Here is a 14,561-nt window from a genome sequence, read left to right on the forward strand (position 1 = left end):
GGCAATGTTGGTTCAACATTAGAAAAATCAGTGCTTAAAATCTACCACATCAACAGACTAGAGAAGAAAAATCATATGATCGTTATCAATTGATGCAGAAAAAGCATCTGACAAAATCTAACACCCATTTCTGATTTAAAAAAAAATCACTCACCAAATTAGGCATAGAGGAAAACATCCTCAGCTTAATCAATAACATCTACAAAAACCTGCAGCTATTAGGGAAATGCCAATAAAGAACACAAGAAGACACCACTGCACACCCAGTAGGCTGCCCACAATAAAACAATGAACAAACAAACCAGGAACTAAAAAGTGCTGGTAAGGATGTGGAAAAATGAGAACCTTCATATATTACTGGTGGGAATGTAAAATGGTGCAGCTGCTATGGAGAACAGTTTGGCTGTTTCTCAAAAAGTTAAACATAGAGTTACCACATAACCCAGCAATGCCATTCCCAACTACATACACAAAAGATTTCAAAAAAGACAAACACTTGTACACACATGCTCATAGCAGCATTATTCATGATAGCCAAAAGGTGGAAACAACCCAAATGTCTACTCACTGAGGGATGGATAAACCAAATGTGGTATACCCATACAGTGGAATAGTATTCAGCCATGAAAAAGGAATGAAGTTCTGATACATGGATGATCCTTATAAAGGATCGTCCTTTTGTTGGGCCAAAGAAGCCCGACATAAAAGGTCACAAATTGTATGATTTCTAACTTACAGGAAACATCCAGAATAGGTAAATCCATGGAGACACAAAGCAGACTGGCGGTTGCCAGAGGCCGGGGTAAGGGGGGACAGGGAGTAACTGCTTAATGGGTATGACTGTTTCTTTCTGGGATGATGACAATGTCTTGAGACTGGAGAGAGACGATGGTCACACAACATTGGAAATGCACTATCTGTTACTGAATCACACACTTTAACATGGTTAATGGTTAATTTTATGTTATGTGAATTTTACCTCAATTTTTAAAAACCTACAGACGATATCACATTTAATGATGAGAACCTAGATACCTTCCCCTAAGACTGCGAACAAGGCAAGGAGGGGGAGAGCAGCAACGCCCATGCACCCGGCGTCCAGGAAGGCCAGGGCAGAAAACCCCAGGCCACGTCTGGCAACACCAGGTGCTGTCTCAGCAGGGCGGCAGGGTGGGAAGCCGACCCTAGTAGGCTGAAGGGTGACCAGGCTGACTTCTGTTTTTTGAGAAATGGGGTCACAACTTTTCTCTTTTGAAATCACTCAAAAGCAACACAGAGAATGAGAAACAGAAATAAAAACTGTACCTGCAAATTGTACCAGGCAAAGTGCTGAAGGAGGCACAGGGATGAAGAGCCCCTGGTGGGCCCGGTTCCTGCCCAGTCTCGTCTCCCAGCTCCAAAACCCCAAAAGGCTCAAGATCTGAGACCCCCAGCACAGAAAGGGGGTGAGGCAGAAAACAGGGGGCTGCTTGGCAATCTGAACAAGGAGCAGTCAGACCCCTGGTGGCTCAGAGGAGAAGAGGGATGCCCTCTGGGGAAAGGACACCACAGGTCCCGGAGGAGGGCACAGAACAGGGGACACGGGCAAGTGTCTGTGTGCTGAGTGCTGAGGCCCCCCATCCCACAGTACCTGCCCCAGACTCAGCCCCAGACACCCCCCGGGCAGGAGGCTGTAGCCTCTGTCTGAAGACACGGGACTCTCTCAGCTCTAGGGGATGTTTGTTCCTGCCCCACGATGTGGCCTGTCCTGACTAATACACGCTGCATGAGGATTTAACCCCAAATTATGATGTAACTACATTAGTTAGAGGGAGCAGCTCTACGGAGGGAAATCTATGCGTTAAAACCATCTTTATAACAACAGGAAGTCAAGAAAGAGCAGTGTGCACATATTCTGTAAAAATACAGAGATAAATCCCAAAGGAAACACCTACAAGAGCTGGAAGTGTTGGCCTGTGGGGAGTGGGACAGGGACAGGGCCGTGTGCAAGGTGGCCAGGGGTCTGCTATTATTTAAATAAACCTTATAAAACTCTTTGACTTCTTTAAAAAAAAATATATATATATATATGCATGTATATATATATATATATATATATATCTTACTGATAAAACAAAAATAATGTTTGGAAAAGCAGACGGAGACATGGGGCCGTGAAGGGACGAGGGTGGTTGGCACAGGTCCTGTTACCTCCAGTGATGCTCGGCCCAGCAGGCTGCGTGAGCGAGCACAGGCCTGTCCCAGCAGCCGCGGCTTCCCCAGCACCCAGGACAGGGCCTGGGACAGTGACGGAGATGTGGCCGAGGCTTTGGAGCCACCGCAGAGGGTTTGATTCTGGCTCTAGCACTCGTGAACATGCGCAATAACCTCCCTTTTCTCACTGGCCTCGGTGGTGACCATTAGGGGAGTGACCGTGGCTTCCTCAGCACAGCGTACGGTACGTGTGGAATAGATGCTGCTGGTGCTGCTTTCAAGGTCTTGGCTCCCCTGAAGGAGCTGGGGTGCTGCGGCTTGAGAGGCAGGAGCAGGACGGGCTGGGTGGGTCAGGATGCTTCCTGACAGAGGCTGTGAGGCGGGGTGGCCCTGAGCTGGCTCTCTGGGAGCAAGGACCAGATTAGGGATGGGAATCGTGGGGAAGCCCGTGGAAGCAAGGGCATCAGGGGAGAGCAGTGTGTCGGCACAGGCAGCAGGAACGCGGGTCAGAGGGACAGTAAGGGACGGAGCATGGCTGTGACGCTGCTGTGGTACCACTGTGCACTGCACTTCCACTAGGCAAAGGGCCCCTGTGGGACAATTACAGGGCCGTTGACGATACTCCCACGTCTGCAGGAGGGGACAGTGTATTCCAACCACCAGGCCCCATAGGCAGCTAGAGAATGTGCCCTGCCCGGGCAGGGGACTTACAGAGGTTGACTATGTCCCCCAAATAATGTTGAGGTTCCTGTTAACCCCTAGTTCCTGTGCATGTGACCCTGTTTGGAAATAAGCTCTTGGCAAATGACCACGTTAAACTGAGGTCATTAGAGTGGGCCTTAATCCAGTACGACCAGTGTCCTTAAAATAAGGGGAAATTTGGATACAGAAACGGAGACAGAACAAAGATGAGAATTGCGCTGCCACAAGCCAAGGAACACCAAAGGTTGCTGGCAAGCACCCGAAGCCAGGAGAGGGGCACAGAACGTGTCTTTTGTATGCAGTGCGCAGCGGGAGCCAACCCTGCCCACACCTTGATCTAGGACTTCTGGCCTCCAGAACTGTGAGACAGTAAGTGTCTGTTGCATATGCCACCCAGTCTGCGGTACTTTGTCACAGCTTCCCTATGAAATTCATACAGGCCTGGTGGCCAGCATTCCCCAGCAGGTGATGGCCCCTGAGGTGATACACTCTCAGACCCGACCTTGTCCAGGCACCTTGGACACAGCCTGAGTAACCTGCACAATGCATATGCAGGGACTCTCCATAGTGGCCACCAGCGTCCCAGGCTGCCCTGCCTGCTGCCCCCAGGGAAGGCCCAGATCACACAGGCAGTGCCTGGGACAGGCTGCCTAGGTCAACAGCGAACAGCCTGGAGTGCAAAACAATCTAGACTGTTACTGCCAGGGTGGGCAAGGACAGCCTGCCCGCTCCCTGCTGGCCCTGCCTCCTGGATGCCCTGGACCCCACCAGCACCTAAGCAGCAGGGAGGCTGCCCAAGAAAGCCACAGGTGCTCCATGGAGCGCCAGAGGTGTTTGGTGCAGCCCAGAGAAGGCCCCTGGTGGGTCCCTTAGACAGGATCTCTGAGATGAAACTGCCAGGGTCACAGGAGATGCATCGTCTTCTGTCTGGCCGTGTTCCTGCGTGAACACTGGTTCTCCTTCCTGTCTTTCTCCTCAAAATAAATGTAAATTCGTAAAACCTGAAAATGATGAAAAAATTCAGCATAGCTGTGTTTAAACATTTGTTAGAGAAAGGTGAGGACAACGGCGGGTGCGGCTCTTCTCATAGGCCCCATTTAGACACGGCCGGGACCCACAAGAATGCACGTCCAGCGGGGCCCGGTGGTGACGGCAACACATCCTACTCACCAGGAATCTCCGGGCACGAGAAGACCGTCAACCCGTCCGCAGGACAGCGCTGGCCTCCGCGGTGGCTTGCCCGCACGCGGTTCAGCAGCGGTTAGATGCTCGGGCTGTGATGAGAAAGAACAAACAGCGTGAGCCAGGCGGGAACGCAAAGCGCTGATCCACAGACAGAGGACTTCGCCGTCAGGAAACCGGGCGCTCAAAAACAAGTGAGCTCACAGCTCCCGCCCCTGCCCCTCATCCCGAAAGCAGCTTGCAACAGGATCAGAACTGCAAGATTCTCCAGAACAGGCAAACATTTGAAAAACAAAGAGTCACAAACGGACCCTGACTCTCCCCCCGTTTTCAAGTGTCCTCGAGCCCCCGCATTGACATTGACTCCCAAGCGGCCAGAAGCGCAGATCACTGAGGACCTGCAGCCGGGTCCAGCGGGCTTCACTCTGAGCTCACGGGGAATGTATTCCTCAACCCCTTTTGGAAGAAGATACAGGAAACCCAGGACCATTAATGTTTCAGGTTTCACTCGCTCTGACAGGAAATGAAACACGTCCTATCAAGATGCTGCTCCCAACTTGTTTTTCCCAAGTAGCAAAATGCAACACAAGATACGCAGCTTGGTGTAACGTGGGGTTATTTATCTGAAAATGGTGTGTGCCACACATCGGCGGGGGTGGATTCTACCAAATACACTAAACAAACCCTCTGCAAAGAAAGGGCAAAGGTGCGCACGTGCGGGTGGCCAGAGCAGCCATCAGATTAGCAGGTGACACGGTTTTCTCCCTGGGAAGCGGGGGGCCATCGGTGCTCGGCCAGCGCCCTTGCAGACCAGCGCCACCGCCCGAGCGTCAGCTCCCCGCCTGGATTTCCCCACGAACTGAGCTGCCCAGACAGCTTGGTTCACATCCTAGCTGTGCACTCAGCCTGGGAAGACTATGGAAACTGCCTGTGCCTCAGTTTCCTTATGTCAAAGGATGGTGGGAGCGGTGAGATGCTGTGGCTCAGGCCCCATCCCCAGCACTCACCCCCAACCCCTCTCACCCTCATCTTCCTACCATGTCCAGCAAGGGGGCTGACACGCATGACTTATGAGGTTCCTTGTGCTTTAACATCAACGGCTACTACACTCCATCTTGCTGCTTCCTCTGCTCTACGTTTCCTGCCCAAGGAGCAGGGCACCCATCTGAAGCCTCCTAGGTCCAAACACGACCCACTCCGTCGGCCCAAAGCACGAGGGTGGGGCACTGTGCCTGCCCCCATGGTAGTGTGGGAACGAGAGCACACCTACAGCCAGGATTCTAATGGGGCGCGTGGAGGGACAGCACTGCAGGACAAGGATGTCACCTCTGAACCATGGTGTGCAAGGCGACTGAGGTCCTGGCCTAGGCCCTGCCCATGGCTGCCTTGCCCCTACCACACCCCAAAGGCCTGTGCTGTCTGTGCCTCACCTCTTCATCCCCATGTTTGAACCATCCCCCTTTTGCTCCTCTAGAATCTTCCTGACAAACTGCTATTCAGTCTTCAAACCCCAACTGAGGGAGGTGTCCCTGAACTCTGGGGGTAATCACACTCTTCTCAGCCCTGCCTTGTCTCTGAAGTTCTCACAATCATTCCTGGCCATCTCTCCTGCTCCCTCAAGGGCCTCCCTGGCCCCATGACGGCACAGCATTTACAGACTAGAAATGCCACTGCAGGCCAGCACACCCGCAAATGCAGCCTTAAAGAAAGAGGAGGATAAATACAGGGAGCTGCAAAGACTGGGAAAGCACGCTGAAGGGTGGGGAGGGAGCGTCCTGCTGGAGGTCAAAGGCATCGGGCTACGGCAGGAAGGAAGCAGCAGCAGAACACGCCACTGAGAGCACACGGAGCAGAGTGATTGCCGTGCTCAAGCCGGTTCTTACCCCACAGGCAAATGGGGCCACTGGAAGTTTCTTACTGTGGAGGGGGTTGTCACGTCAACATGGTGCAGGATGCCCTGGGGGGCAGAGCTCATCCAGGAGTCCCCAGAAAGGAAATGCAGAGGCCACCCTGAGGGTCAAATTTGCACAGCCCCTCTGGGAGAAGACACCTGCAGGACCCCCCAGCCCCGCTGTAGGGTGCGTTCAGGAGTGGTGCCCAGAGACAGCGCTCGTCCCTGACCTCTGCCTGCTCCCTGCAGGTCCCTGGCCCTCATCCTCAGCCAGAGAAGGCCACAGCCTGCCCCACCATGCAGAGAGCCGCCCACCAGCTCCCACAGCACGGGCTCCCATCACCACCACAGGGCAAAACTGCCGTCAACTGTCATGGGGCCACAGGCTGCCACCTGCAACATGTTCTGTGGCTAAAAATACAGGCAGTTGTCTCCAATGCTCCCCCTTCAGAGAACGTCCCCAGGAGCGGAGGTGCAGCTGCCTGGGAACCAGGGTGTCTGTGGTTGTTCATTCACCCCCTCATTCGACAACCAGGGGTGAGGCCAGCCCACTGTGTACTGGGCTCAGGCACTCGGCTTTCTGTGTGTGGCAGTGCCCAGCAGATGACTCTCCCAGCAGGGCACACGTGTGGTATCCTGCCCTCCCTCACTGGGCTCAGCCACTTTCTAGACCCAACCAGGAAAAATGTCTGCAGGGAAGTGCAGAACACTCCAGTAACTCACAAATAACCCCCACAATTAACCCACAGCCAGTAAAGCATGGTTCCTAAGGGCCAGCTTCTGCCCTTGCCCCCAGTCCCCAACCCCAGAAAGAACGTGGGAAGGCAAGGGGGTGGGCACCAGCATCCCAGGCCAACGCCGGCGCTCTGCTCCTAGCAACTAACCACTGGGGCCCACCTTGCAATGGATGGTGACCAGAAGGTCAAGGTACCCAGCTGGGAACAGCCAAGCCGGGCCAGGGCTGGCACAGGGACAGCAGGAGGGGGATCTGCTCTCTTCCACAAAAACTCAAGTCTACAGGCACACCCAGCCCAAGCCACTCCCATCCCTTTCGAGTTGTCCCAGGAACCCAGTCACGATCTGAGACCATCCACCCTGGGAAGGTGCTCCCCTCCAGGTGTTCATGGCCCCCACCAGCACGGGGTGTGTGATGGCGGCCCCCCTGGATGCTTGTGCAGGCTCTGAAGGCAGCAGGGCCACCCAGGCAAGTGTCTGGGGTAACAGAATCAGGATCAACTGTCAAAGCACTTGGGAAAGCCTTGACCCCAAGGCTCCGTGTGCCTCCAAGAGTGGCACAGGGCAGGTACAAGCAGGAAGCAAGACCCAGGCCCAGGAGAGAACACGGAGGTGCACACGGTGCTTAGGACAGAGGGATGTGGACAAGTTCATCCCACCGGCCCCACGGAGGGTGTCTTCAGGTGGATGCCCCTGGTCCTGCAAATACAGCTTGGTAAGTTCTACCTCTGGGCCACTCCAGGCCGATCTGCCCAGTGGGCAGCAAAGCTACAGTTGCTGAGCCTTGCCCTGTGGGAGCTGGTTGCTGGGTGACAGCCCTGGGGAATTCTATTCTTGTTCTGACATACCAGGCCAGTCCACACATGGAGAACAACCTGGGCTTAGGATATTTGTAGTATTCAATGCAAGATATGATGATGTGGCCGCATTTGAGCATTTCAGGTGTATTTTTCTACTGTGTCAACTTTTGAGAATGTTATAATTTTGTTTTATGCTAAAAATACATTTCTCTTTACCTTTCCTAAAAACTTCCTCAGGATGGTCAAAGAGAGGTGAAATGATGGAAATGACTTTAATTGTGAAAAAATTCTCAGAGGAAAATTTTTACACACTCAATGAAGTATTCTAAGTTTGAGGGATATGCACTTGGAGGAAATGTGAGGACAATCTCCCCAGACAAGTAAATACTAGAAATAGGTGCGGAGCCTCCACACCACTCTCTTCCCTCCAGCCTGGGCCACTGAGGCTGCACCTGAACTGCACGGCACTTCTGTTACCATTCAGATAGTTCACCACTGTCATCAGCCAGGCTACTGTTTGTCATGCACAACACCTAGACCATGGGTTGAAGATCCATCTTTAAGTTGACAGCTCCCTAGTGCCAATGTCTTTCAACACCTTCAGTGCATGTCTAACGGGCATCTCAAGTTCAGCAGGTCTAAGCTGGGCCAAGCTTCCCTACACAAAGTCCAGCTCTACCCACGGCCTCCCCTGTCCCAGCTGACAGCAACTCATCACCCAGCCGGTCATCCTTGACACCTCTCTCCCCCCAACCCACCTCATCAGTAAATGGTGCAGGGTTGAGCTCCAGAAGCCTCCAGACCCTGCCTCCTCTCCTCCCGCCCACCACTCGCCCTGGCCTCCGCCTCCAAGCTCTTGTGCCTCCTACCAGGGCTTCCTGCTTCGACAGTAGTTGAGTCATTACACATTTGTCAAAAGCCATTGAAGGTACAACACCAAGAGTGAACTCGAATGTAAACCATGGACTTCAGTTAATAACAATCAACGGTAGCTCATCAATGGTGAAGAATGTGCCATATCAACGTAAGATGTCAATGATGGGGAAACTGCGGGGATGGGTGGAAGGGGCATAGGAGATCTCTCTGAACTCTTTGCTCCATTTTTTCATAAACCTAAAAGTGCTGGAAAAAAATTAAGTCTATTAATTTTTTTAAAAATATAGTAGTTGCTATTCAGAGAGTTAAATGTGAGAATGGCTGCAGTTAAAGAGCCAGTGGGTGAGCTGGAAGATGGAGCTCCGGGACGCTCCCAGAATGCGGTGCCGACAGACCCCGGAAGGAGCCCTGGAGAACAGGCCCCTCCTGACTCTGGTGAGGCCCATCAGGCTCTGGGGCGTCCCTCCCAACCCCGACAGCGGTGGGCAGGGAAGTCAGGGACTGCAAAGGAGACCATGTCAACCTTTGCCTGGGTGCGTGGCTCCCCTAGGCTGCTGCACTTCACACTTCACGGCCTGAGGGAGTACCCCCTCTTCCTCTCTTTATTTAGCTGTTGGCAGTGAATTACTTTTTTGCTGGTTTTCCCTTTTTTAAAAAATGTGTTTCTTCAGGAAGAGTCCCAAAGAAGCCTTTCAGAAAGGCAATTCAGCATTCTTATCAAAAATTTAAATAGACATATCCTTTTACCCAAGAACTCCATTTCCAGGAGGACGCGCATATACATAAATGATGTCTGTTTGAGGATTCTCATTGCAGCAATCTTTTAAAAAACTGGAAACAACATAAGTACCCATAAATAGGAAAATGGTTGAATAAATTATGGCAGCGTCTACACGCTAGACTACTCTGAGGCATTTAAAAAAAACAGAGGTAGAGCAGCACGTCCTGACAGAGACAGATCTTAAAGGCCTACCGTCGAGGGGACGTGGCAAGCTAGCCGCAGATCACAGCTGTGGACACGCCAAGCCAGCTAGAGAACAAGACACACGCGCCAGCCCGCGGATGGATGCAAAGGCACGCAGAAAGCGCTGGAACACCCCAGCGGCTTCCTCTGGGAAGGGGAGTGGAGATGGGGTGGGAGACAGAGGGGGCGTTCACCTTTCACTTTACTAAATATGCATGCACTGGTTGAGTCTTTTACCAAAGCGCACTTATTATTCACCAGCTTCATAATCAAACCCACGGCCTGTGCCTTTGCGGATTTCCTGCTCTAGGTGGGGAGAGTCGCAGGGAGGCAAAGCGACCCGTGGGGAAGCGCAGACGGGGGGGCGGCAAGCGGAGGACCCATGTCTTCCAGGAAGGCAGCTACTGCAGCAGAGATAAGACTTCCCTAGTGATTGGCACCAGGCACACAGCACAGGGCACAGCCAGAGAGGACGAAAACAAGAGGAGGCGCTGAGCAGAGAGAGGGAGGGCCTGAGGGGCTGGGGGCTCAGGGACCAGGGGATGTGCTGGGCCAGGACAGCACGAGGCACGGGGACTTTTGGTATTAATTTTGGGGGAAACTAAAGAATTCTGCCATTTCATTCACTGAGTAGTTCACATGCAAGTGTGTGTGTGTGTGTGTGTGTGTGTGTGTGTGTGTGTGTGTGTGTGTGTGTGTGTGTGTGTGTGTGTATTAGGGCGGGTATTGAGTATGTGGCGAGTGTGGTGTACGTGTGTGGTATGGCAGGGCCTGGGACATGCAGAGGTGACCAGATCAGCCCAGGAAGGGCTCGGGGCAGGGGTGCCGAGTGGCCAGGCCCCTGCCCCACACCGCAGCAGCCCCTGGCAGGCAGCCAGGACTCAACACTAAGACTCCAGGCAGAGAGAACAAGGTGCATCCTCTGTCTGCACCCAAAGCAGCACTCGCAAAGGCGATGAGCAGGGTTGGAGCAGCCCAGAAATCCTTTGGACAAGATTTTCTTTAACTTTTCCTGGAGTGGGGGAGGTCCAGGGTAAGCTGGAAGGAAGAGCCCTGCAGTGGGGCGCAGTGGAGTGGGGCAGGAGGCGGTGGGGGGGAGTGCAGGGAAGGGGAGCAGCTTGCTAGAACAGCCACTCTTGCTAAAATCCAGTGCTGTCTAGCCCTGCCCTTCAAAGGCCCTCCAAAAGGAAACCAAGTGCACCACAGCCTGAAAACCCCAACTGTATTTCAAACTACTGCTACAATTTCTAATCCTTCACAGATGAAATTCAAACATACAGTATTTTCATTTGTACTAGTCTACTTTTTGAAAGTTGCCTTCCCTTCTAGAGTCACCTAATACAACTGCATCCTCACATACACCATGCTTGGAAGCCAGCTGCTTCCCAGAGGTCGGAAACCACAAGGCAGCACACGCGAAGGCCCCGGGGACAGGGACAGGGACAGGGACGGGGCAGGAGGAGCCTGGCCCCTCCGCTCCCCTCTCAACTGCAGCAGCCAGAGACTGCTAACTGCAAGCACAAAGAGAAAGATTTCCAACCCTTCTGCTAGGAAGCACTTTCACATACTTAAAAAGCAAATAAGTAATTTTCAGACTAGACACAATAAAAATCTAAAATATTTGTTTACAAAATGGACGTTTCACCTCAAAGACTTCCACTTGGAGGGAGGAGCAGCCTGCAGCTGGCATAGTCACGCAGGTTCGGGGCCCCAGTGTTCCTAGAGGTGTGTGGGAGCAGCACCCTGCCACCCGCAGCCTGTCACTAAGCCCAGCAGGGCAGGCTCAGGCAGGGCCAAGCTGACAGGCACAGCTACTCGTGTCCCTGGATGGCAGACTGAAGTAAGTGCTACTCATGGGACAGAACCTGCTAAAACGGCTTCAAAGTCTCCAAACGCACTGAGAGAAGCTAGGTGATTTTGTGCTACAACTAGAATTTTTCCAAAATTTTAAATAACCACTAAAGTTCTAAAGACAGGTAAGGCCCACAAGTAGGGGCTGCCTCAGGCGCATCACGCAGCACACCCTGGGGTCCGTAAGGGCATACTGAACCCATTCAGAAACTGCTGTGGAAAGACGTGGTCAGCACGCTGTCCCTTGCCATCTCCTGGTGGTGGCATACCAGGAAGCAGAGAGGCACAGTTCCCAGGGAGTGCCTTAGAAACCTCGGCCTGTGGGGCAGAAATTGGAGGATGGCCCCTAGGATCCTGGGGGAAGGAACAGATATCCAAAGGTACTATGGCCTGGACAGGTCCTGGAGATGGAACGAGAGCAGCTTGGTGCAGTGGTGAGTGTGGTCTCCCGCAACCCTACCCTCAACCTGCCGCCCTGCCCACTCCTCCTCGTGCTACTGTGAAGACAAAACCAGCTGACAGATGTGAAGGCTCTCGTGTCACACACAAATACACGGCAGGGATTCCTCTATCAGGAGAGTAACACATGCTTTAACCTCGGCTCCTGAGCAGACTGACCCAAGACGACCCCTTTTGGTCCAGAAGTTCTTGCATTCAATCCTGCCTGTCTGCAGGGCACACAAACTGTAGTGCAGACGCACTCTGCTTTGCATTTGACGAAACTCAACATGGATGTTACATGTCTTTGAAATCTTTTCCTTACAAACACTAAAATGTGTTTTTAAAGTGAACATACACACAAGGTACTTAAGGTATCTTCAAGCAAAAGGCTCAGGGAACAAAGGACAAAAATTAGGAGACACTGGGGCGGGGGACCTGAGAGGAGTGCTCCGTACCTGCCTGCAAGAAATGAGGCCGCAGCTCCCCTCCTGTCTCCAGGGAACCTGAAGAGCAGAGCAGAGGGGCAACCTCTGGAGGGTGCTGGGCTGTGTCTCCACGAGGCCAGAGCTGCAGGACCCCTCCAGGCAGTCCCCGGACTCCCCAGGCTGGGCCCTCCTTCCCCGGCTCCTGACCAAGGTAAGTGGCCAGCAGCGAGGACTTGGGGCTTTTCATGAGAGCCACACCTTAGCAAAGCTGCCTGGGCTGGATACGGCTCCTGAGCAAAAGCCACAGCCCTGAATGAAGCCGGGAGACTGAGCAGCCCCCTCACAGATTCTAAAACCCCTCAGCACTGAGGCCGCAGCTTCTACATTTCAGATTTCAAAGCACAAAAGGACAGATGTTTGAATAACCCCCACTTCCTAATCCATAGCTCATTCTCAAAAATAGAAAAACTCTCCTCTGTCCTTCCTTGAAATTGCCCGGCTCTGACATGTCACAGAATAGCTGGGAGGTGGCATCTCCATGACCTAAATATGAACACTGGAGACACTTCCAGGTCTTCCAAATAGCAACAGAAATTACTCGAAATAATTGAATACCAAGCCCACTGAACAGGAGTCCAAATATCCTAAGCACTTGCACTATTAGAAGGAACTGATATGAAACTAAAAATTCAAACAGATACAGCAACATAAGTAAAAATGAAATTCAAGGGAAAAAAAAATCACTTCATCACTATATAGGATTTCCAAAGATGATGCTCTTGAAATCGCTTTTAAAACAATATGTTCCAACTTCCCACTAATCCAAATTACTCTAGTGACGTCTGGCTTCAGCAGCGCGCTGCAAATATGCAGCCTCATTATTTTACTTGGAATGGTAATAACGAGGAAGCATCTATTTCCATCCCTCCATCACTAAAGCTAACATGAACCTATAATCTGCACGGAAACAGTTCCAATTCTGATTAGAATCAGAAACACTTCCAGATGGGCTCAGCACAGCCGAGGAGGGATTGTCCGTACAGCCTCAGCATACGGGTGGGCAAAAGGATCGTTGCAGCAGCTACGTTTTGTTTTTTTTAAAGTGAAACATTTCTGAGCGGCTTAAGCAACATGCAGTTTAATTTAAAAGCTCTATTAAAATGAAGGGAAAAAAAAAAGAATCCATGAACAGCTCCAGACAGAAGGGAATGTCATTAGTCCCAGAAATGTAAATGAGATTGGGGACCCGGGGGAAGTGCACTGAATTCAACTCCTTCCATGGCACCCGAACAGCAGCAGTGGGTCTGGGCATCTTATCTCTGCCAAGCAGGCCGGCAGGCAAGCCGCTGCCACATAGTCCTGTGCAAACCACGAGTGCTGTCCCCCAAAACGGGCAATGATTATCTTATTTGTTCAGGGGAAGCAAAGTGGTCTTGGGCTGGTAGCTGTGTTCTTTCTTCCCGACAAGACCTAACTGCTGTTGTCTTTCTCTGGGACCCAGCCCCACTGAACAGAGTATAAAGGCAGCCGGCAGAACCCAAACTGCTCTGCTGATAGGCTCCAGCCTGCCAAAGGAAAACCTCAGTGCACAGTTTCCAAATCAAAAATGCAGAATCCACAGATAGAGAACCTTCTGTTCAAGAAGGTATTTACACGAAGTCAAAATTAACATCACATCTTCTTATGGTTCTTTTTTTCTAACATAATTAATCAATGCTTAGTACTGTAAAACCTAGAAGATGTTGAACATGTATTACCAGAAATGCTGTTTCTTACTGGAAAGCCAGAAGATGTAAGTTATTCATTCAGTGACCCACCTTTCTGAAAAATAATAACACTATATGAAATTGGGGCAGTACCCCCAAAATCAAGACCTATGGCCCTTGAAACTCGAAATACTTGCATTTTTAAATAATTTCATATTGAGCTCATTTAATAGAATGCAAACTATCTCAAGCAAATACACTACTAGATGAAACTGATATGAAACAAAAATTTCAAAGAGATGCAGCCATATAAGAAAAATAAAAACAGAAAAATTGCTTCATTACTATATAGCATTTCCAAACAGTGTGTTCTTGAACCCAGCCACGGTTCTGATATCTACGAAAGCAAATTGCTGTGGTGCAACAGGACAAGTGTTAAAAGGGAACGGTGGTAGCTCTTTCCCAGCTAACCCAGGTGCTGTGACGCAAAGGCTTTAGCAGATCCCAGGGTGCCCCGGATGGAAAACCCCTTCATCAGCCCCTCTATGGGTGGGAAAAGTCCGAATCCTCATTCATTTAACACAACACTATTGAAGGTTGCTACAAAATGCTAGTCCTCTCTGGCCAGAACAGCACTTTAATTTATTGCCCATCATTAAGATTTTGGCAGGAATTACTGTGCCAGATACCATCGCCCCACCAATCACTGAGCACTTCCCATTTCCTGCCTGGTGCTGTTGGACACCTTAGCGGTGGCCTGCCATTGCTGCCCTACCCACCTGAGGACAGAAAGCT

At 51.4% G+C, this 14,561-nt stretch overlaps 1 long non-coding RNA gene across 2 annotated transcripts in view; it reads right to left on the reverse strand.

Annotated features, from left to right (window-relative positions):
• The window catches only part of LOC123644664, a 100,498-nt gene that overhangs the window by 61,206 nt on the left and 24,731 nt on the right, over positions 1-14,561 (reverse strand). For both annotated transcript variants that reach the window (XR_006737206.1, XR_006737205.1), the window contains exon 2: positions 4,066-4,169. This is a non-coding gene — a long non-coding RNA (uncharacterized LOC123644664). The remainder of the gene's footprint in view (positions 1-4,065; positions 4,170-14,561) is intronic.

Source organism: Lemur catta, chromosome 9 (assembly GCF_020740605.2).
Source record: "Lemur catta isolate mLemCat1 chromosome 9, mLemCat1.pri, whole genome shotgun sequence".
In the NCBI taxonomy this organism is placed as follows: domain Eukaryota; kingdom Metazoa; phylum Chordata; class Mammalia; order Primates; family Lemuridae; genus Lemur; species Lemur catta.